The 23,542-nt window shown below is 46.7% G+C and overlaps 10 non-coding genes and 2 pseudogenes across 10 annotated transcripts; all 12 read right to left on the reverse strand.

Annotated features, from left to right (window-relative positions):
- Positions 1–251: 251 nt before the first annotated feature.
- LOC130301255 (U2 spliceosomal RNA) lies at positions 252–442 on the reverse strand. Its single transcript, XR_008851933.1, has one exon. It is a non-coding gene; the product is annotated as a U2 spliceosomal RNA (small nuclear RNA).
- A 2,092-nt stretch (positions 443–2,534) lies between these two features.
- LOC130301248 (U2 spliceosomal RNA) lies at positions 2,535–2,725 on the reverse strand. Its single transcript, XR_008851926.1, has one exon. It is a non-coding gene; the product is annotated as a U2 spliceosomal RNA (small nuclear RNA).
- Positions 2,726–4,824: 2,099 nt separating this feature from the next.
- Positions 4,825–5,015, reverse strand: LOC130301249 (U2 spliceosomal RNA). Its single transcript, XR_008851927.1, has one exon. It is a non-coding gene; the product is annotated as a U2 spliceosomal RNA (small nuclear RNA).
- A 2,087-nt stretch (positions 5,016–7,102) lies between these two features.
- Positions 7,103–7,293, reverse strand: LOC130301206 (U2 spliceosomal RNA). The gene has a single exon (XR_008851884.1). It is a non-coding gene; the product is annotated as a U2 spliceosomal RNA (small nuclear RNA).
- A 2,096-nt stretch (positions 7,294–9,389) lies between these two features.
- Positions 9,390–9,574, reverse strand: LOC130301259 (U2 spliceosomal RNA). The gene has a single exon (XR_008851936.1). It is a non-coding gene; the product is annotated as a U2 spliceosomal RNA (small nuclear RNA).
- Positions 9,575–10,267: 693 nt separating this feature from the next.
- LOC130301208 (U2 spliceosomal RNA) lies at positions 10,268–10,427 on the reverse strand (annotated as a pseudogene).
- A 2,091-nt stretch (positions 10,428–12,518) lies between these two features.
- Positions 12,519–12,709, reverse strand: LOC130301250 (U2 spliceosomal RNA). Its single transcript, XR_008851928.1, has one exon. It is a non-coding gene; the product is annotated as a U2 spliceosomal RNA (small nuclear RNA).
- Positions 12,710–14,799: 2,090 nt separating this feature from the next.
- On the reverse strand, positions 14,800–14,990 carry LOC130301251 (U2 spliceosomal RNA). Its single transcript, XR_008851929.1, has one exon. It is a non-coding gene; the product is annotated as a U2 spliceosomal RNA (small nuclear RNA).
- A 2,091-nt stretch (positions 14,991–17,081) lies between these two features.
- On the reverse strand, positions 17,082–17,272 carry LOC130301252 (U2 spliceosomal RNA). The gene has a single exon (XR_008851930.1). It is a non-coding gene; the product is annotated as a U2 spliceosomal RNA (small nuclear RNA).
- A 2,101-nt stretch (positions 17,273–19,373) lies between these two features.
- On the reverse strand, positions 19,374–19,564 carry LOC130301253 (U2 spliceosomal RNA). Its single transcript, XR_008851931.1, has one exon. It is a non-coding gene; the product is annotated as a U2 spliceosomal RNA (small nuclear RNA).
- A 2,091-nt stretch (positions 19,565–21,655) lies between these two features.
- LOC130301258 (U2 spliceosomal RNA) lies at positions 21,656–21,838 on the reverse strand. The gene has a single exon (XR_008851935.1). It is a non-coding gene; the product is annotated as a U2 spliceosomal RNA (small nuclear RNA).
- Positions 21,839–22,533: 695 nt separating this feature from the next.
- On the reverse strand, positions 22,534–22,693 carry LOC130301207 (U2 spliceosomal RNA; annotated as a pseudogene).
- Between the last annotated feature and the right edge of the window lie 849 nt (positions 22,694–23,542).

Consider the following 23,542-nt stretch of genomic DNA (forward strand, 5'->3'; position numbering starts at 1 on the left):
GCACAGGTGTGCTGGCTACTCAAATGATCCAATTAAGGAGGCCATTTAGTCAGCAGCAGCAGAAGTCCTGTGCCTGGACGCTCCAACAGCGGCCAGACACAAGCAGAAGCAGCAGCAGCAGCACCACCTTTTGTTTTTTGGCTGCAGCAGCAGCAGCAGCAGCAGCAGCAAGGCCCACAGGGCTGGCTAGCTGGCTAGCCAGCAAGCAGGTAGCAATGAAAGTAGGAATCTTTCTTTTTAACCCTGTAAGGGGGTGGTGCACTGTACCCGAAGATACTGCCATATCGGGTCAATGCATAGGGCGACGGAAGCAAGCTTTGAAATCGGCCCCCGTTCTCAAAAATCCATTTAATATATGGTCCCCAGATAGGGGACGTATCAGATATTAAACTGATAAGAACAGATACTACACTTGATCTTAGCCAAAAGGCCGAGAAGCGATAACCGTGAAAGGGGCGGGCCCAACAAGGTCCCCTTCATGGGCACTATCACTGCTTGCTGTCAGGGAGGCTGCCAGACAATTTTCCATGCACACTCTGGGCTGGGGGGCAGTCAACCACCAGTACACACAGCAGAACCTAAACCCATACCATTATTGCTAAGCAGCAAGACAGGGGCCCATTGCACTCCCACGGGGCCTTTTTAAATGCAATCCATAACCCGGATTTGCCAGGAACCCTTCTTACTCCTCCTACTTGCATGTGACACTGGGCTTAGGATCTGCATAGGAAACACACACACAAGCACACACCTACCTTTGTTGCCTGCAGATGCCTCCTTGGCTGTCCCCAAACGGTATCAAACCAACACCCACGGGAAGCTGTAAGCATAGAGGACATGCCTGCACCCCATTGGACTTACCTGTGTGGGTTAAATCCGGGTTATTTGACAACCTATGGCGGTGATGGTTCTGCTCAGGCAGAGCAGTGCTGATGCTCCTCATAAAGCTGTCGCTGCTGTGAAGGTTCTAGGTGACATCACAATCCCTATGGTTACATACACAACAAAGCTGGGTTGTTGTTGTTTACACTCTGCAAGGCCTGTGGAAGTGAGTGACATCATAGCACTGTAGTTCTGAGGGTTCTAGATGGATGCAACAATCTCCTGTTGCTTCTATGAAGGCCATAATAGACGACATCACCAAACAGCTCCATAGTCACATACACAGCAAAGGAGAGATGTTGTTTACACCTAGTGATGTCAGTGGTATTGAGTGACATCACAGCACAGTGCTAAGGCTCCTGGGCCTGGACACAGCAGCGGCTGCAATATCTCAACGGAGAATACGTTTATATATATGTGTGTGTGTGCGCGTATATATATATATATATATATATATATATATATATATATATATATTTCTCCGCCGAAATCACTTTTAAACCCATTTCCACCTTTTTTTCCCTTCTCTTCCTCTTACTTTTTTTTCACGTTTTTTTACGTTTTTCTCCTTTTCGCCTCTTTTCTGGGCGTATTATTCTTCTTTTTCTTCTTTTTTTTCGTCTAATGCATACCCCATCAGTGCAGCAATGCTTATTCAATACCGCCAGCAGATGGAGACACTGGGGGATAATTTTCTAAGGATTTATACTGATTTTTCCTGTCTGAATTTGTCGCACAGAAAGTTGCAGGCCAAATATGTGTGACATTTCTGCGACTTTAGCTTCTAGAGCATTTTTACAACATTATACATAGGTGCTGAATACATAAAAAGCGACTGTTCAGCGACAGACAAGTCGCATCGGCTGAAAGTAGGCCAGAATGTCAGTCCATGTTGGAGCAGGTTTAGATACAGTCTAAAGCATAGATCTCAAAGTCTGTGCACAGAATTTAGCAAGGGCCTCGCACCTTCTGATGCATCAGGTAGGTGCACTATAGCATAGCCTAACCCTCTGTACTTTGGTCTATATTGATGCGGGACATAGACAGCCAGCTGATGACCAATCCATTAGTGCAATGGATGGCTGGAAGCATTTGTCTTTGCCTTTGCAATACCACAGAAGCAATGCATGGTCAATGTACAGCAATGACACACCTGTGTGAACAGCCAGGAGACCCCCCCATGTTATGTTACATAGTTACATAGTTAGTACGGTCGAAAAAAGACATATGTCCATCAAGTTCAACCAGGGAATTAAGGGGTAGGGGTGTGGCGCGATATTGGGGAAGGGATGAGATTTTATATTTCTTCATAAGCATTAATCTTATTTTGTCAATTAGGAACATTCAGCACCCACCCGCTATCAAGGCAGCTGCCTATCATGTCATGCCCTACCTGCACAGGTGTGCTGGCTACTCAAATGATCCAATTAAGGAGGCCATTTAGTCAGCAGCAGCAGAAGTCCTGTGCCTGGACGCTCCAACAGCGGCCAGACACAAGCAGAAGCAGCAGAAGCAGCAGCAGCACCACCTTTTGTTTTTTGGCTGCAGCAGCAGCAGCAGCAGCAGCAGCAAGGCCCACAGGGCTGGCTAGCTGGCTAGCCAGCAAGCAGGTAGCAATGAAAGTAGGAATCTTTCTTTTTAACCCTGTAAGGGGGTGGTGCACTGTACCCGAAGATACTGCCATATCGGGTCAATGCATAGGGCGACGGAAGCAAGCTTCGAAATCGGCCCCCGTTCTCAAAAATCCATTTAATATATGGTCCCCAGATAGGGGACGTATCAGATATTAAACTGATAAGAACAGATACTACACTTGATCTTAGCCAAAAGGCCGAGAAGCGATAACCGTGAAAGGGGCGGGCCCAACAAGGTCCCCTTCATGGGCACTATCACTGCTTGCTGTCAGGGAGGCTGCCAGACAATTTTCCATGCACACTCTGGGCTGGGGGGCAGTCAACCACCAGTACACACAGCAGAACCTAAACCCATACCATTATTGCTAAGCAGCAAGACAGGGGCCCATTGCACTCCCACGGGGCCTTTTTAAATGCAATCCATAACCCGGATTTGCCAGGAACCCTTCTTACTCCTCCTACTTGCATGTGACACTGGGCTTAGGATCTGCATAGGAAACACACACACAAGCACACACCTACCTTTGTTGCCTGCAGATGCCTCCTTGGCTGTCCCCAAACGGTATCAAACCAACACCCACGGGAAGCTGTAAGCATAGAGGACATGCCTGCACCCCATTGGACTTACCTGTGTGGGTTAAATCCGGGTTATTTGACAACCTATGGCGGTGATGGTTCTGCTCAGGCAGAGCAGTGCTGATGCTCCTCATAAAGCTGTCGCTGCTGTGAAGGTTCTAGGTGACATCACAATCCCTATGGTTACATACACAACAAAGCTGGGTTGTTGTTGTTTACACTCTGCAAGGCCTGTGGAAGTGAGTGACATCATAGCACTGTAGTTCTGAGGGTTCTAGATGGATGCAACAATCTCCTGTTGCTTCTATGAAGGCCATAATAGACGACATCACCAAACAGCTCCATAGTCACATACACAGCAAAGGAGAGATGTTGTTTACACCTAGTGATGTCAGTGGTATTGAGTGACATCACAGCACAGTGCTAAGGCTCCTGGGCCTGGACACAGCAGCGGCTGCAATATCTCAACGGAGAATACGTTTATATATATGTGTGTGTGTGCGCGTATATATATATATATATATATATATATATATATATATATATATATATATTTCTCAGCCGAAATCACTTTTAAACCCATTTCCACCTTTTTTTCCCTTCTCTTCCTCTTACTTTTTTTTCACGTTTTTTTACGTTTTTCTCCTTTTCGCCTCTTTTCTGGGCGTATTATTCTTCTTTTTCTTCTTTTTTTTCGTCTAATGCATACCCCATCAGTGCAGCAATGCTTATTCAATACCGCCAGCAGATGGAGACACTGGGGGATAATTTTCTAAGGATTTATACTGATTTTTCCTGTCTGAATTTGTCGCACAGAAAGTTGCAGGCCAAATATGTGTGACATTTCTGCGACTTTAGCTTCTAGAGCATTTTTACAACATTATACATAGGTGCTGAATACATAAAAAGCGACTGTTCAGCGACAGACAAGTCGCATCGGCTGAAAGTAGGCCAGAATGTCAGTCCATGTTGGAGCAGGTTTAGATACAGTCTAAAGCATAGATCTCAAAGTCTGTGCACAGAATTTAGCAAGGGCCTCGCACCTTCTGATGCATCAGGTAGGTGCACTATAGCATAGCCTAACCCTCTGTACTTTGGTCTATATTGATGCGGGACATAGACAGCCAGCTGATGACCAATCCATTAGTGCAATGGATGGCTGGAAGCATTTGTCTTTGCCTTTGCAATACCACAGAAGCAATGCATGGTCAATGTACAGCAATGACACACCTGTGTGAACAGCCAGGAGACCCCCCCATGTTATGTTACATAGTTACATAGTTAGTACGGTCGAAAAAAGACATATGTCCATCAAGTTCAACCAGGGAATTAAGGGGTAGGGGTGTGGCGCGATATTGGGGAAGGGATGAGATTTTATATTTCTTCATAAGCATTAATCTTATTTTGTCAATTAGGAACATTCAGCACCCACCCGCTATCAAGGCAGCTGCCTATCATGTCATGCCCTACCTGCACAGGTGTGCTGGCTACTCAAATGATCCAATTAAGGAGGCCATTTAGTCAGCAGCAGCAGAAGTCCTGTGCCTGGACGCTCCAACAGCGGCCAGACACAAGCAGAAGCAGCAGAAGCAGCAGCAGCACCACCTTTTGTTTTTTGGCTGCAGCAGCAGCAGCAGCAGCAGCAGCAGCAAGGCCCACAGGGCTGGCTAGCTGGCTAGCCAGCAAGCAGGTAGCAATGAAAGTAGGAATCTTTCTTTTTAACCCTGTAAGGGGGTGGTGCACTGTACCCGAAGATACTGCCATATCGGGTCAATGCATAGGGCGACGGAAGCAAGCTTCGAAATCGGCCCCCGTTCTCAAAAATCCATTTAATATATGGTCCCCAGATAGGGGACGTATCAGATATTAAACTGATAAGAACAGATACTACACTTGATCTTAGCCAAAAGGCCGAGAAGCGATAACCGTGAAAGGGGCGGGCCCAACAAGGTCCCCTTCATGGGCACTATCACTGCTTGCTGTCAGGGAGGCTGCCAGACAATTTTCCATGCACACTCTGGGCTGGGGGGCAGTCAACCACCAGTACACACAGCAGAACCTAAACCCATACCATTATTGCTAAGCAGCAAGACAGGGGCCCATTGCACTCCCACGGGGCCTTTTTAAATGCAATCCATAACCCGGATTTGCCAGAGACCCTTCTTACTCCTCCTACTTGCATGTGACACTGGGCTTAGGATCTGCATAGGAAACACACACACAAGCACACACCTACCTTTGTTGCCTGCAGATGCCTCCTTGGCTGTCCCCAAACGGTATCAAACCAACACCCACGGGAAGCTGTAAGCATAGAGGACATGCCTGCACCCCATTGGACTTACCTGTGTGGGTTAAATCCGGGTTATTTGACAACCTATGGCGGTGATGGTTCTGCTCAGGCAGAGCAGTGCTGATGCTCCTCATAAAGCTGTCGCTGCTGTGAAGGTTCTAGGTGACATCACAATCCCTATGGTTACATACACAACAAAGCTGGGTTGTTGTTGTTTACACTCTGCAAGGCCTGTGGAAGTGAGTGACATCATAGCACTGTAGTTCTGAGGGTTCTAGATGGATGCAACAATCTCCTGTTGCTTCTATGAAGGCCATAATAGACGACATCACCAAACAGCTCCATAGTCACATACACAGCAAAGGAGAGATGTTGTTTACACCTAGTGATGTCAGTGGTATTGAGTGACATCACAGCACAGTGCTAAGGCTCCTGGGCCTGGACACAGCAGCGGCTGCAATATCTCAACGGAGAATACGTTTATATATATGTGTGTGTGTGCGCGTATATATATATATATATATATATATATATATATATATATATATTTCTCCGCCGAAATCACTTTTAAACCCATTTCCACCTTTTTTTCCCTTCTCTTCTTCTTACTTTTTTTTCACGTTTTTTTACGTTTTTCTCCTTTTCGCCTCTTTTCTGGGCGTATTATTCTTCTTTTTCTTCTTTTTTTTCGTCTAATGCATACCCCATCAGTGCAGCAATGCTTATTCAATACCGCCAGCAGATGGAGACACTGGGGGATAATTTTCTAAGGATTTATACTGATTTTTCCTGTCTGAATTTGTCGCACAGAAAGTTGCAGGCCAAATATGTGTGACATTTCTGCGACTTTAGCTTCTAGAGCATTTTTACAACATTATACATAGGTGCTGAATACATAAAAAGCGACTGTTCAGCGACAGACAAGTCGCATCGGCTGAAAGTAGGCCAGAATGTCAGTCCATGTTGGAGCAGGTTTAGATACAGTCTAAAGCATAGATCTCAAAGTCTGTGCACAGAATTTAGCAAGGGCCTCGCACCTTCTGATGCATCAGGTAGGTGCACTATAGCATAGCCTAACCCTCTGTACTTTGGTCTATATTGATGCGGGACATAGACAGCCAGCTGATGACCAATCCATTAGTGCAATGGATGGCTGGAAGCATTTGTCTTTGCCTTTGCAATACCACAGAAGCAATGCATGGTCAATGTACAGCAATGACACACCTGTGTGAACAGCCAGGAGACCCCCCCATGTTATGTTACATAGTTACATAGTTAGTACGGTCGAAAAAAGACATATGTCCATCAAGTTCAACCAGGGAATTAAGGGGTAGGGGTGTGGCGCGATATTGGGGAAGGGATGAGATTTTATATTTCTTCATAAGCATTAATCTTATTTTGTCAATTAGGAACATTCAGCACCCACCCGCTATCAAGGCAGCTGCCTATCATGTCATGCCCTACCTGCACAGGTGTGCTGGCTACTCAAATGATCCAATTAAGGAGGCCATTTAGTCAGCAGCAGCAGAAGTCCTGTGCCTGGACGCTCCAACAGCGGCCAGACACAAGCAGAAGCAGCAGAAGCAGCAGCAGCACCACCTTTTGTTTTTTGGCTGCAGCAGCAGCAGCAGCAGCAGCAAGGCCCACAGGGCTGGCTAGCTGGCTAGCCAGCAAGCAGGTAGCAATGAAAGTAGGAATCTTTCTTTTTAACCCTGTAAGGGGGTGGTGCACTGTACCCGAAGATACTGCCATATCGGGTCAATGCATAGGGCGACAGAAGCAAGCTTCGAAATCGGCCCCCGTTCTCAAAAATCCATTTAATATATGGTCCCCAGATAGGGGACGTATCAGATATTAAACTGATAAGAACAGATACTACACTTGATCTTAGCCAAAAGGCCGAGAAGCGATAACCGTGAAAGGGGCGGGCCCAACAAGGTCCCCTTCATGGGCACTATCACTGCTTGCTGTCAGGGAGGCTGCCAGACAATTTTCCATGCACACTCTGGGCTGGGGGGCAGTCAACCACCAGTACACACAGCAGAACCTAAACCCATACCATTATTGCTAAGCAGCAAGACAGGGGCCCATTGCACTCCCACGGGGCCTTTTTAAATGCAATCCATAACCCGGATTTGCCAGGAACCCTTCTTACTCCTCCTACTTGCATGTGACACTGGGCTTAGGATCTGCATAGGAAACACACACACAAGCACACACCTACCTTTGTTGCCTGCAGATGCCTCCTTGGCTGTCCCCAAACGGTATCAAACCAACACCCACGGGAAGCTGTAAGCATAGAGGACATGCCTGCACCCCATTGGACTTACCTGTGTGGGTTAAATCCGGGTTATTTGACAACCTATGGCGGTGATGGTTCTGCTCAGGCAGAGCAGTGCTGATGCTCCTCATAAAGCTGTCGCTGCTGTGAAGGTTCTAGGTGACATCACAATCCCTATGGTTACATACACAACAAAGCTGGGTTGTTGTTGTTTACACTCTGCAAGGCCTGTGGAAGTGAGTGACATCATAGCACTGTAGTTCTGAGGGTTCTAGATGGATGCAACAATCTCCTGTTGCTTCTATGAAGGCCATAATAGACGACATCACCAAACAGCTCCATAGTCACATACACAGCAAAGGAGAGATGTTGTTTACACCTAGTGATGTCAGTGGTATTGAGTGACATCACAGCACAGTGCTAAGGCTCCTGGGCCTGGACACAGCAGCGGCTGCAATATCTCAACGGAGAATACGTTTATATATATGTGTGTGTGTGCGCGTATATATATATATATATATATATATATATATATATATATATATATATATATATTCTCCGCCGAAATCACTTTTAAACCCATTTCCACCTTTTTTTCCCTTCTCTTCCTCTTACTTTTTTTTCACGTTTTTTTAAGTTTTTCTCCTTTTCGCCTCTTTTCTGGGCGTATTATTCTTCTTTTTCTTCTTTTTTTTCGTCTAATGCATACCCCATCAGTGCAGCAATGCTTATTCAATACCGCCAGCAGATGGAGACACTGGGGGATAATTTTCTAAGGATTTATACTGATTTTTCCTGTCTGAATTTGTCGCACAGAAAGTTGCAGGCCAAATATGTGTGACATTTCTGCGACTTTAGCTTCTAGAGCATTTTTACAACATTATACATAGGTGCTGAATACATAAAAAGCGACTGTTCAGCGACAGACAAGTCGCATCGGCTGAAAGTAGGCCAGAATGTCAGTCCATGTTGGAGCAGGTTTAGATACAGTCTAAAGCATAGATCTCAAAGTCTGTGCACAGAATTTAGCAAGGGCCTCGCACCTTCTGATGCATCAGGTAGGTGCACTATAGCATAGCCTAACCCTCTGTACTTTGGTCTATATTGATGCGGGACATAGACAGCCAGCTGATGACCAATCCATTAGTGCAATGGATGGCTGGAAGCATTTGTCTTTGCCTTTGCAATACCACAGAAGCAATGCATGGTCAATGTACAGCAATGACACACCTGTGTGAACAGCCAGGAGACCCCCCCATGTTATGTTACATAGTTACATAGTTAGTACGGTCGAAAAAAGACATATGTCCATCAAGTTCAACCAGGGAATTAAGGGGTAGGGGTGTGGCGCGATATTGGGGAAGGGATGAGATTTTATATTTCTTCATAAGCATTAATCTTATTTTGTCAATTAGGAACATTCAGCACCCACCCGCTATCAAGGCAGCTGCCTATCATGTCATGCCCTACCTGCACAGGTGTGCTGGCTACTCAAATGATCCAATTAAGGAGGCCATTTAGTCAGCAGCAGCAGAAGTCCTGTGCCTGGACGCTCCAACAGCGGCCAGACACAAGCAGAAGCAGCAGAAGCAGCAGCAGCACCACCTTTTGTTTTTTGGCTGCAGCAGCAGCAGCAGCAGCAGCAAGGCCCACAGGGCTGGCTAGCTGGCTAGCCAGCAAGCAGGTAGCAATGAAAGTAGGAATCTTTCTTTTTAACCCTGTAAGGGGGTGGTGCACTGTACCCGAAGATACTGCCATATCGGGTCAATGCATAGGGCGACGGAAGCAAGCTTCGAAATCGGCCCCCGTTCTCAAAAATCCATTTAATATATGGTCCCCAGATAGGGGACGTATCAGATATTAAACTGATAAGAACAGATTTTTTTTTTTTTTTTTTTATCTAAAGCCGAGGAACGTGCTTTCGATTCACCCAAAGTGCAAGAAAAAGTGCAAACGTGTTACACTAAAAAAACGTGCACAAAGGATGCGGTCTATCGCAAGCCCTTCTCCGATAGGAGAGAGGCCCCCCAACAAACCTTACCCTTCGCCTCCGGACCAAAAGGTACCTGCGAGGTTCCAGGTTCGATGTCCCTTTTCGCCGAAGCTACTAGGGGACCACAAATGCTCCCGGCATCCCCCTTGGCGCTAGCCAAGGTATCTGCCCGCAGAGCCGATTACGGTAGGTACCCTGCCAAAGCAGGAGTACCCGGGGTTTTTGCAGGGAGGTGCGGAACCTAATGGCCACACACACCTCCCCTAGACCGCCAGGAGGGACACCCAGAAGGGCTACCGCATCCTGACAAATCCTGTGAACACACAACACGCAAAAAGTGACACAGTGAGACAAAAAAGAAATAAATAAGTGAATGTGTGCAGATATACTGCCCGGACATCCGGCCGGATCTATAAAAATTTCTCTGATCCTAGCCAGAAGGCCGGGAATCAAGAGGTGAGTGCCACAAGGTGAAGAGATTATGGTGCCCGTGCTTCAACCCAGTGAGTCTATTCTCCCAGTGAGTTTCGGCACCTCGGGGTCACCACTCCCCGAGGCACAAAAGTACCTCGGCTCTAGACCCTCTCAGCCTCATGGCGAGACCCGGAGGGAACAGGTCACATCGGGGCAGCCGTCGAGCTGATTCCTCAGAACCAGCCCCGGAAAGCCCTGGTACACCTGCATCCTCCATGCAGCACCCATCCCCACCAGCATGAAAACTGATAAGAACAGATACTACACTTGATCTTAGCCAAAAGGCCGAGAAGCGATAACCGTGAAAGGGGCGGGCCCAACAAGGTCCCCTTCATGGGCACTATCACTGCTTGCTGTCAGGGAGGCTGCCAGACAATTTTCCATGCACACTCTGGGCTGGGGGGCAGTCAACCACCAGTACACACAGCAGAACCTAAACCCATACCATTATTGCTAAGCAGCAAGACAGGGGCCCATTGCACTCCCACGGGGCCTTTTTAAATGCAATCCATAACCCGGATTTGCCAGGAACCCTTCTTACTCCTCCTACTTGCATGTGACACTGGGCTTAGGATCTGCATAGGAAACACACACACAAGCACACACCTACCTTTGTTGCCTGCAGATGCCTCCTTGGCTGTCCCCAAACGGTATCAAACCAACACCCACGGGAAGCTGTAAGCATAGAGGACATGCCTGCACCCCATTGGACTTACCTGTGTGGGTTAAATCCGGGTTATTTGACAACCTATGGCGGTGATGGTTCTGCTCAGGCAGAGCAGTGCTGATGCTCCTCATAAAGCTGTCGCTGCTGTGAAGGTTCTAGGTGACATCACAATCCCTATGGTTACATACACAACAAAGCTGGGTTGTTGTTGTTTACACTCTGCAAGGCCTGTGGAAGTGAGTGACATCATAGCACTGTAGTTCTGAGGGTTCTAGATGGATGCAACAATCTCCTGTTGCTTCTATGAAGGCCATAATAGACGACATCACCAAACAGCTCCATAGTCACATACACAGCAAAGGAGAGATGTTGTTTACACCTAGTGATGTCAGTGGTATTGAGTGACATCACAGCACAGTGCTAAGGCTCCTGGGCCTGGACACAGCAGCGGCTGCAATATCTCAACGGAGAATACGTTTATATATATGTGTGTGTGTGCGCGTATATATATATATATATATATATATATATATATATATATATATATATTTCTCCGCCGAAATCACTTTTAAACCCATTTCCACCTTTTTTTCCCTTCTCTTCCTCTTACTTTTTTTTCACGTTTTTTTACGTTTTTCTCCTTTTCGCCTCTTTTCTGGGCGTATTATTCTTCTTTTTCTTCTTTTTTTTCGTCTAATGCATACCCCATCAGTGCAGCAATGCTTATTCAATACCGCCAGCAGATGGAGACACTGGGGGATAATTTTCTAAGGATTTATACTGATTTTTCCTGTCTGAATTTGTCGCACAGAAAGTTGCAGGCCAAATATGTGTGACATTTCTGCGACTTTAGCTTCTAGAGCATTTTTACAACATTATACATAGGTGCTGAATACATAAAAAGCGACTGTTCAGCGACAGACAAGTCGCATCGGCTGAAAGTAGGCCAGAATGTCAGTCCATGTTGGAGCAGGTTTAGATACAGTCTAAAGCATAGATCTCAAAGTCTGTGCACAGAATTTAGCAAGGGCCTCGCACCTTCTGATGCATCAGGTAGGTGCACTATAGCATAGCCTAACCCTCTGTACTTTGGTCTATATTGATGCGGGACATAGACAGCCAGCTGATGACCAATCCATTAGTGCAATGGATGGCTGGAAGCATTTGTCTTTGCCTTTGCAATACCACAGAAGCAATGCATGGTCAATGTACAGCAATGACACACCTGTGTGAACAGCCAGGAGACCCCCCCATGTTATGTTACATAGTTACATAGTTAGTACGGTCGAAAAAAGACATATGTCCATCAAGTTCAACCAGGGAATTAAGGGGTAGGGGTGTGGCGCGATATTGGGGAAGGGATGAGATTTTATATTTCTTCATAAGCATTAATCTTATTTTGTCAATTAGGAACATTCAGCACCCACCCGCTATCAAGGCAGCTGCCTATCATGTCATGCCCTACCTGCACAGGTGTGCTGGCTACTCAAATGATCCAATTAAGGAGGCCATTTAGTCAGCAGCAGCAGAAGTCCTGTGCCTGGACGCTCCAACAGCGGCCAGACACAAGCAGAAGCAGCAGAAGCAGCAGCAGCACCACCTTTTGTTTTTTGGCTGCAGCAGCAGCAGCAGCAGCAGCAAGGCCCACAGGGCTGGCTAGCTGGCTAGCCAGCAAGCAGGTAGCAATGAAAGTAGGAATCTTTCTTTTTAACCCTGTAAGGGGGTGGTGCACTGTACCCGAAGATACTGCCATATCGGGTCAATGCATAGGGCGACGGAAGCAAGCTTCGAAATCGGCCCCCGTTCTCAAAAATCCATTTAATATATGGTCCCCAGATAGGGGACGTATCAGATATTAAACTGATAAGAACAGATACTACACTTGATCTTAGCCAAAAGGCCGAGAAGCGATAACCGTGAAAGGGGCGGGCCCAACAAGGTCCCCTTCATGGGCACTATCACTGCTTGCTGTCAGGGAGGCTGCCAGACAATTTTCCATGCACACTCTGGGCTGGGGGGCAGTCAACCACCAGTACACACAGCAGAACCTAAACCCATACCATTATTGCTAAGCAGCAAGACAGGGGCCCATTGCACTCCCACGGGGCCTTTTTAAATGCAATCCATAACCCGGATTTGCCAGGAACCCTTCTTACTCCTCCTACTTGCATGTGACACTGGGCTTAGGATCTGCATAGGAAACACACACACAAGCACACACCTACCTTTGTTGCCTGCAGATGCCTCCTTGGCTGTCCCCAAACGGTATCAAACCAACACCCACGGGAAGCTGTAAGCATAGAGGACATGCCTGCACCCCATTGGACTTACCTGTGTGGGTTAAATCCGGGTTATTTGACAACCTATGGCGGTGATGGTTCTGCTCAGGCAGAGCAGTGCTGATGCTCCTCATAAAGCTGTCGCTGCTGTGAAGGTTCTAGGTGACATCACAATCCCTATGGTTACATACACAACAAAGCTGGGTTGTTGTTGTTTACACTCTGCAAGGCCTGTGGAAGTGAGTGACATCATAGCACTGTAGTTCTGAGGGTTCTAGATGGATGCAACAATCTCCTGTTGCTTCTATGAAGGCCATAATAGACGACATCACCAAACAGCTCCATAGTCACATACACAGCAAAGGAGAGATGTTGTTTACACCTAGTGATGTCAGTGGTATTGAGTGACATCACAGCACAGTGCTAAGGCTCCTGGGCCTGGACACAGCAGCGGCTGCAATATCTCAACGGAGAATACGTTTATATATATGTGTGTGTGTGCGCGTATATATATATATATATATATATATATATATATATATATATATATATTCTCCGCCGAAATCACTTTTAAACCCATTTCCACCTTTTTTTCCCTTCTCTTCCTCTTACTTTTTTTTCACGTTTTTTTACGTTTTTCTCCTTTTCGCCTCTTTTCTGGGCGTATTATTCTTCTTTTTCTTCTTTTTTTTCGTCTAATGCATACCCCATCAGTGCAGCAATGCTTATTCAATACCGCCAGCAGATGGAGACACTGGGGGATAATTTTCTAAGGATTTATACTGATTTTTCCTGTCTGAATTTGTCGCACAGAAAGTTGCAGGCCAAATATGTGTGACATTTCTGCGACTTTAGCTTCTAGAGCATTTTTACAACATTATACATAGGTGCTGAATACATAAAAAGCGACTGTTCAGCGACAGACAAGTCGCATCGGCTGAAAGTAGGCCAGAATGTCAGTCCATGTTGGAGCAGGTTTAGATACAGTCTAAAGCATAGATCTCAAAGTCTGTGCACAGAATTTAGCAAGGGCCTCGCACCTTCTGATGCATCAGGTAGGTGCACTATAGCATAGCCTAACCCTCTGTACTTTGGTCTATATTGATGCGGGACATAGACAGCCAGCTGATGACCAATCCATTAGTGCAATGGATGGCTGGAAGCATTTGTCTTTGCCTTTGCAATACCACAGAAGCAATGCATGGTCAATGTACAGCAATGACACACCTGTGTGAACAGCCAGGAGACCCCCCCATGTTATGTTACATAGTTACATAGTTAGTACGGTCGAAAAAAGACATATGTCCATCAAGTTCAACCAGGGAATTAAGGGGTAGGGGTGTGGCGCGATATTGGGGAAGGGATGAGATTTTATATTTCTTCATAAGCATTAATCTTATTTTGTCAATTAGGAACATTCAGCACCCACCCGCTATCAAGGCAGCTGCCTATCATGTCATGCCCTACCTGCACAGGTGTGCTGGCTACTCAAATGATCCAATTAAGGAGGCCATTTAGTCAGCAGCAGCAGAAGTCCTGTGCCTGGACGCTCCAACAGCGGCCAGACACAAGCAGAAGCAGCAGAAGCAGCAGCAGCACCACCTTTTGTTTTTTGGCTGCAGCAGCAGCAGCAGCAGCACCAAGGCCCACAGGGCTGGCTAGCTGGCTAGCCAGCAAGCAGGTAGCAATGAAAGTAGGAATCTTTCTTTTTAACCCTGTAAGGGGGTGGTGCACTGTACCCGAAGATACTGCCATATCGGGTCAATGCATAGGGCGACGGAAGCAAGCTTCGAAATCGGCCCCCGTTCTCAAAAATCCATTTAATATATGGTCCCCAGATAGGGGACGTATCAGATATTAAACTGATAAGAACAGATACTACACTTGATCTTAGCCAAAAGGCCGAGAAGCGATAACCGTGAAAGGGGCGGGCCCAACAAGGTCCCCTTCATGGGCACTATCACTGCTTGCTGTCAGGGAGGCTGCCAGACAATTTTCCATGCACACTCTGGGCTGGGGGGCAGTCAACCACCAGTACACACAGCAGAACCTAAACCCATACCATTATTGCTAAGCAGCAAGACAGGGGCCCATTGCACTCCCACGGGGCCTTTTTAAATGCAATCCATAACCCGGATTTGCCAGGAACCCTTCTTACTCCTCCTACTTGCATGTGACACTGGGCTTAGGATCTGCATAGGAAACACACACACAAGCACACACCTACCTTTGTTGCCTGCAGATGCCTCCTTGGCTGTCCCCAAACGGTATCAAACCAACACCCACGGGAAGCTGTAAGCATAGAGGACATGCCTGCACCCCATTGGACTTACCTGTGTGGGTTAAATCCGGGTTATTTGACAACCTATGGCGGTGATGGTTCTGCTCAGGCAGAGCAGTGCTGATGCTCCTCATAAAGCTGTCGCTGCTGTGAAGGTTCTAGGTGACATCACAATCCCTATGGTTACATACACAACAAAGCTGGGTTGTTGTTGTTTACACTCTGCAAGGCCTGTGGAAGTGAGTGACATCATAGCACTGTAGTTCTGAGGGTTCTAGATGGATGCAACAATCTCCTGTTGCTTCTATGAAGGCCATAATAGACGACATCACCAAACAGCTCCATAGTCACATACACAGCAAAGGAGAGATGTTGTTTACACCTAGTGATGTCAGTGGTATTGAGTGACATCACAGCACAGTGCTAAGGCTCCTGGGCCTGGACACAGCAGCGGCTGCAATATCTCAACGGAGAATACGTTTATATATATGTGTGTGTGTGCGCGTATATATATATATATATATATATATATATATATATATATATATATATTTCTCCGCCGAAATCACTTTTAAACCCATTTCCACCTTTTTTTCCCTTCTCTTCCTCTTACTTTTTTTTCACGTTTTTTTACGTTTTTCTCCTTTTCGCCTCTTTTCTGGGCGTATTATTCTTCTTTTTCTTCTTTTTTTTCGTCTAATGCATACCCCATCAGTGCAGCAATGCTTATTCAATACCGCCAGCAGATGGAGACACTGGGGGATAATTTTCTAAGGATTTATACTGATTTTTCCTGTCTGAATTTGTCGCACAGAAAGTTGCAGGCCAAATATGTGTGACATTTCTGCGACTTTAGCTTCTAGAGCATTTTTACAACATTATACATAGGTGCTGAATACATAAAAAGCGACTGTTCAGCGACAGACAAGTCGCATCGGCTGAAAGTAGGCCAGAATGTCAGTCCATGTTGGAGCAGGTTTAGATACAGTCTAAAGCATAGATCTCAAAGTCTGTGCACAGAATTTAGCAAGGGCCTCGCACCTTCTGATGCATCAGGTAGGTGCACTATAGCATAGCCTAACCCTCTGTACTTTGGTCTATATTGATGCGGGACATAGACAGCCAGCTGATGACCAATCCATTAGTGCAATGGATGGCTGGAAGCATTTGTCTTTGCCTTTGCAATACCACAGAAGCAATGCATGGTCAATGTACAGCAATGACACACCTGTGTGAACAGCCAGGAGACCCCCCCATGTTATGTTACATAGTTACATAGTTAGTACGGTCGAAAAAAGACATATGTCCATCAAGTTCAACCAGGGAATTAAGGGGTAGGGGTGTGGCGCGATATTGGGGAAGGGATGAGATTTTATATTTCTTCATAAGCATTAATCTTATTTTGTCAATTAGGAACATTCAGCACCCACCCGCTATCAAGGCAGCTGCCTATCATGTCATGCCCTACCTGCACAGGTGTGCTGGCTACTCAAATGATCCAATTAAGGAGGCCATTTAGTCAGCAGCAGCAGAAGTCCTGTGCCTGGACGCTCCAACAGCGGCCAGACACAAGCAGAAGCAGCAGAAGCAGCAGCAGCACCACCTTTTGTTTTTTGGCTGCAGCAGCAGCAGCAGCAGCAGCAAGGCCCACAGGGCTGGCTAGCTGGCTAGCCAGCAAGCAGGTAGCAATGAAAGTAGGAATCTTTCTTTTTAACCCTGTAAGGGGGTGGTGCACTGTACCCGAAGATACTGCCATATCGGGTCAATGCATAGGGCGACGGAAGCAAGCTTCGAAATCGGCCCCCGTTCTCAAAAATCCATTTAATATATGGTCCCCAGATAGGGGACGTATCAGATATTAAACTGATAAGAACAGATACTACACTTGATCTTAGCCAAAAGGCCGAGAAGCGATAACCGTGAAAGGGGCGGGCCCAACAAGGTCCCCTTCATGGGCACTATCACTGCTTGCTGTCAGGGAGGCTGCCAGACAATTTTCCATGCACACTCTGGGCTGGGGGGCAGTCAACCACCAGTACACACAGCAGAACCTAAACCCATACCATTATTGCTAAGCAGCAAGACAGGGGCCCATTGCACTCCCACGGGGCCTTTTTAAATGCAATCCATAACCCGGATTTGCCAGGAACCCTTCTTACTCCTCCTACTTGCATGTGACACTGGGCTTAGGATCTGCATAGGAAACACACACACAAGCACACACCTACCTTTGTTGCCTGCAGATGCCTCCTTGGCTGTCCCCAAACGGTATCAAACCAACACCCACGGGAAGCTGTAAGCATAGAGGACATGCCTGCACCCCATTGGACTTACCTGTGTGGGTTAAATCCGGGTTATTTGACAACCTATGGCGGTGATGGTTCTGCTCAGGCAGAGCAGTGCTGATGCTCCTCATAAAGCTGTCGCTGCTGTGAAGGTTCTAGGTGACATCACAATCCCTATGGTTACATACACAACAAAGCTGGGTTGTTGTTGTTTACACTCTGCAAGGCCTGTGGAAGTGAGTGACATCATAGCACTGTAGTTCTGAGGGTTCTAGATGGATGCAACAATCTCCTGTTGCTTCTATGAAGGCCATAATAGACGACATCACCAAACAGCTCCATAGTCACATACACAGCAAAGGAGAGATGTTGTTTACACCTAGTGATGTCAGTGGTATTGAGTGACATCACAGCACAGTGCTAAGGCTCCTGGGCCTGGACACAGCAGCGGCTGCAATATCTCAACGGAGAATACGTTTATATATATGTGTGTGTGTGCGCGTATATATATATATATATATATATATATATATATATATATATATATATATATATATTCTCCGCCGAAATCACTTTTAAACCCATTTCCACCTTTTTTTCCCTTCTCTTCCTCTTACTTTTTTTTCACGTTTTTTTACGTTTTTCTCCTTTTCGCCTCTTTTCTGGGCGTATTATTCTTCTTTTTCTTCTTTTTTTTCGTCTAATGCATACCCCATCAGTGCAGCAATGCTTATTCAATACCGCCAGCAGATGGAGACACTGGGGGATAATTTTCTAAGGATTTATACTGATTTTTCCTGTCTGAATTTGTCGCACAGAAAGTTGCAGGCCAAATATGTGTGACATTTCTGCGACTTTAGCTTCTAGAGCATTTTTACAACATTATACATAGGTGCTGAATACATAAAAAGCGACTGTTCAGCGACAGACAAGTCGCATCGGCTGAAAGTAGGCCAGAATGTCAGTCCATGTTGGAGCAGGTTTAGATACAGTCTAAAGCATAGATCTCAAAGTCTGTGCACAGAATTTAGCAAGGGCCTCGCACCTTCTGATGCATCAGGTAGGTGCACTATAGCATAGCCTAACCCTCTGTACTTTGGTCTATATTGATGCGGGACATAGACAGCCAGCTGATGACCAATCCATTAGTGCAATGGATGGCTGGAAGCATTTGTCTTTGCCTTTGCAATACCACAGAAGCAATGCATGGTCAATGTACAGCAATGACACACCTGTGTGAACAGCCAGGAGACCCCCCCATGTTATGTTACATAGTTACATAGTTAGTACGGTCGAAAAAAGACATATGTCCATCAAGTTCAACCAGGGAATTAAGGGGTAGGGGTGTGGCGCGATATTGGGGAAGGGATGAGATTTTATATTTCTTCATAAGCATTAATCTTATTTTGTCAATTAGGAACATTCAGCACCCACCCGCTATCAAGGCAGCTGCCTATCATGTCATGCCCTACCTGCACAGGTGTGCTGGCTACTCAAATGATCCAATTAAGGAGGCCATTTAGTCAGCAGCAGCAGAAGTCCTGTGCCTGGACGCTCCAACAGCGGCCAGACACAAGCAGAAGCAGCAGAAGCAGCAGCAGCACCACCTTTTGTTTTTTGGCTGCAGCAGCAGCAGCAGCAGCAGCAGCAAGGCCCACAGGGCTGGCTAGCTGGCTAGCCAGCAAGCAGGTAGCAATGAAAGTAGGAATCTTTCTTTTTAACCCTGTAAGGGGGTGGTGCACTGTACCCGAAGATACTGCCATATCGGGTCAATGCATAGGGCGACGGAAGCAAGCTTCGAAATCGGCCCCCGTTCTCAAAAATCCATTTAATATATGGTCCCCAGATAGGGGACGTATCAGATATTAAACTGATAAGAACAGATACTACACTTGATCTTAGCCAAAAGGCCGAGAAGCGATAACCGTGAAAGGGGCGGGCCCAACAAGGTCCCCTTCATGGGCACTATCACTGCTTGCTGTCAGGGAGGCTGCCAGACAATTTTCCATGCACACTCTGGGCTGGGGGGCAGTCAACCACCAGTACACACAGCAGAACCTAAACCCATACCATTATTGCTAAGCAGCAAGACAGGGGCCCATTGCACTCCCACGGGGCCTTTTTAAATGCAATCCATAACCCGGATTTGCCAGGAACCCTTCTTACTCCTCCTACTTGCATGTGACACTGGGCTTAGGATCTGCATAGGAAACACACACACAAGCACACACCTACCTTTGTTGCCTGCAGATGCCTCCTTGGCTGTCCCCAAACGGTATCAAACCAACACCCACGGGAAGCTGTAAGCATAGAGGACATGCCTGCACCCCATTGGACTTACCTGTGTGGGTTAAATCCGGGTTATTTGACAACCTATGGCGGTGATGGTTCTGCTCAGGCAGAGCAGTGCTGATGCTCCTCATAAAGCTGTCGCTGCTGTGAAGGTTCTAGGTGACATCACAATCCCTATGGTTACATACACAACAAAGCTGGGTTGTTGTTGTTTACACTCTGCAAGGCCTGTGGAAGTGAGTGACATCATAGCACTGTAGTTCTGAGGGTTCTAGATGGATGCAACAATCTCCTGTTGCTTCTATGAAGGCCATAATAGACGACATCACCAAACAGCTCCATAGTCACATACACAGCAAAGGAGAGATGTTGTTTACACCTAGTGATGTCAGTGGTATTGAGTGACATCACAGCACAGTGCTAAGGCTCCTGGGCCTGGACACAGCAGCGGCTGCAATATCTCAACGGAGAATACGTTTATATATATGTGTGTGTGTGCGCGTATATATATATATATATATATATATATATATATATATATATATATATTTCTCCGCCGAAATCACTTTTAAACCCATTTCCACCTTTTTTTCCCTTCTCTTCCTCTTACTTTTTTTTCACGTTTTTTTACGTTTTTCTCCTTTTCGCCTCTTTTCTGGGCGTATTATTCTTCTTTTTCTTCTTTTTTTTCGTCTAATGCATACCCCATCAGTGCAGCAATGCTTATTCAATACCGCCAGCAGATGGAGACACTGGGGGATAATTTTCTAAGGATTTATACTGATTTTTCCTGTCTGAATTTGTCGCACAGAAAGTTGCAGGCCAAATATGTGTGACATTTCTGCGACTTTAGCTTCTAGAGCATTTTTACAACATTATACATAGGTGCTGAATACATAAAAAGCGACTGTTCAGCGACAGACAAGTCGCATCGGCTGAAAGTAGGCCAGAATGTCAGTCCATGTTGGAGCAGGTTTAGATACAGTCTAAAGCATAGATCTCAAAGTCTGTGCACAGAATTTAGCAAGGGCCTCGCACCTTCTGATGCATCAGGTAGGTGCACTATAGCATAGCCTAACCCTCTGTACTTTGGTCTATATTGATGCGGGACATAGACAGCCAGCTGATGACCAATCCATTAGTGCAATGGATGGCTGGAAGCATTTGTCTTTGCCTTTGCAATACCACAGAAGCAATGCATGGTCAATGTACAGCAATGACACACCTGTGTGAACAGCCAGGAGACCCCCCCATGTTATGTTACATAGTTACATAGTTAGTACGGTCGAAAAAAGACATATGTCCATCAAGTTCAACCAGGGAATTAAGGGGTAGGGGTGTGGCGCGATATTGGGGAAGGGATGAGATTTTATATTTCTTCATAAGCATTAATCTTATTTTGTCAATTAGGAACATTCAGCACCCACCCGCTATCAAGGCAGCTGCCTATCATGTCATGCCCTACCTGCACAGGTGTGCTGGCTACTCAAATGATCCAATTAAGGAGGCCATTTAGTCAGCAGCAGCAGAAGTCCTGTGCCTGGACGCTCCAACAGCGGCCAGACACAAGCAGAAGCAGCAGAAGCAGCAGCAGCACCACCTTTTGTTTTTTGGCTGCAGCAGCAGCAGCAGCAGCAGCAAGGCCCACAGGGCTGGCTAGCTGGCTAGCCAGCAAGCAGGTAGCAATGAAAGTAGGAATCTTTCTTTTTAACCCTGTAAGGGGGTGGTGCACTGTACCCGAAGATACTGCCATATCGGGTCAATGCATAGGGCGACGGAAGCAAGCTTCAAAATCGGCCCCCGTTCTCAAAAATCCATTTAATATATGGTCCCCAGATAGGGGACGTATCAGATATTAAACTGATAAGAACAGATTTTTTTTTTTTTTTTTATCTAAAGCCGAGGAACGTGCTTTCGATTCACCCAAAGTGCAAGAAAAAGTGCAAACGTGTTACACTAAAAAAAAACGTGCACAAAGGATGCGGTCTATCGCAAGCCCTTCTCCGATAGGAGAGAGGCCCCCCAACAAACCTTACCCTTCGCCTCCGGACCAAAAGGTACCTGCGAGGTTCCAGGTTCGATGTCCCTTTTCGCCGAAGCTACTAGGGGACCACAAATGCTCCCGGCATCCCCCTTGGCGTTAGCCAAGGTATCTGCCCGCAGAGCCGATTACGGTAGGTACCCTGCCAAAGCAGGAGTACCCGGGGTGTTTGCAGGGAGGTGCGGAACCTAATGGCCACACACACCTCCCCTAGACCGCCAGGAGGGACACCCAGAAGGGCTACCGCATCCTGACAAATCCTGTGAACACACAACACGCAAAAAGTGACACAGTGAGACAAAAAAGAAATAAATAAGTGAATGTGTGCAGATATACTGCCCGGACATCCGGCCGGATCTATAAAAATTTCTCTGATCCTAGCCAGAAGGCCGGGAATCAAGAGGTGAGTGCCACAAGGTGAAGAGATTATGGTGCCAGTGCTTCAACCCAGTGAGTCTATTCTCCCAGTGAGTTTCGGCACCTCGGGGTCACCACTCCCCGAGGCACAAAAGTACCTCGGCTCTAGACCCTCTCAGCCTCATGGCGAGACCCGGAGGGAACAGGTCACATCGGGGCAGCCATCGAGCTGATTCCTCAGAACCAGCCCCGGAAAGCCCTGGTACACCTGCATCCTCCATGCAGCACCCATCCCCACCAGCATGAAAACTGATAAGAACAGATACTACACTTGATCTTAGCCAAAAGGCCGAGAAGCGATAACCGTGAAAGGGGCGGGCCCAACAAGGTCCCCTTCATGGGCACTATCACTGCTTGCTGTCAGGGAGGCTGCCAGACAATTTTCCATGCACACTCTGGGCTGGGGGGCAGTCAACCACCAGTACACACAGCAGAACCTAAACCCATACCATTATTGCTAAGCAGCAAGACAGGGGCCCATTGCACTCCCACGGGGCCTTTTTAAATGCAATCCATAACCCGGATTTGCCAGGAACCCTTCTTACTCCTCCTACTTGCATGTGACACTGGGCTTAGGATCTGCATAGGAAACACACACACAAGCACACACCTACCTTTGTTGCCTGCAGATGCCTCCTTGGCTGTCCCCAAACGGTATCAAACCAACACCCACGGGAAGCTGTAAGCATAGAGGACATGCCTGCACCCCATTGGACTTACCTGTGTGGGTTAAATCCGGGTTATTTGACAACCTATGGCGGTGATGGTTCTGCTCAGGCAGAGCAGTGCTGATGCTCCTCATAAAGCTGTCGCTGCTGTGAAGGTTCTAGGTGACATCACAATCCCTATGGTTACATACACAACAAAGCTGGGTTGTTGTTGTTTACACTCTGCAAGGCCTGTGGAAGTGAGTGACATCATAGCACTGTAGTTCTGAGGGTTCTAGATGGATGCAACAATCTCCTGTTGCTTCTATGAAGGCCATAATAGACGACATCACCAAACAGCTCCATAGTCACATACACAGCAAAGGAGAGATGTTGTTTACACCTAGTGATGTCAGTGGTATTGAGTGACATCACAGCACAGTGCTAAGGCTCCTGGGCCTGGACACAGCAGCGGCTGCAATATCTCAACGGAGAATACGTTT

This window comes from Hyla sarda, unplaced genomic scaffold, assembly GCF_029499605.1.
Source record: "Hyla sarda isolate aHylSar1 unplaced genomic scaffold, aHylSar1.hap1 scaffold_1114, whole genome shotgun sequence".
Classification (NCBI taxonomy): Eukaryota; Metazoa; Chordata; class Amphibia; order Anura; family Hylidae; genus Hyla; species Hyla sarda.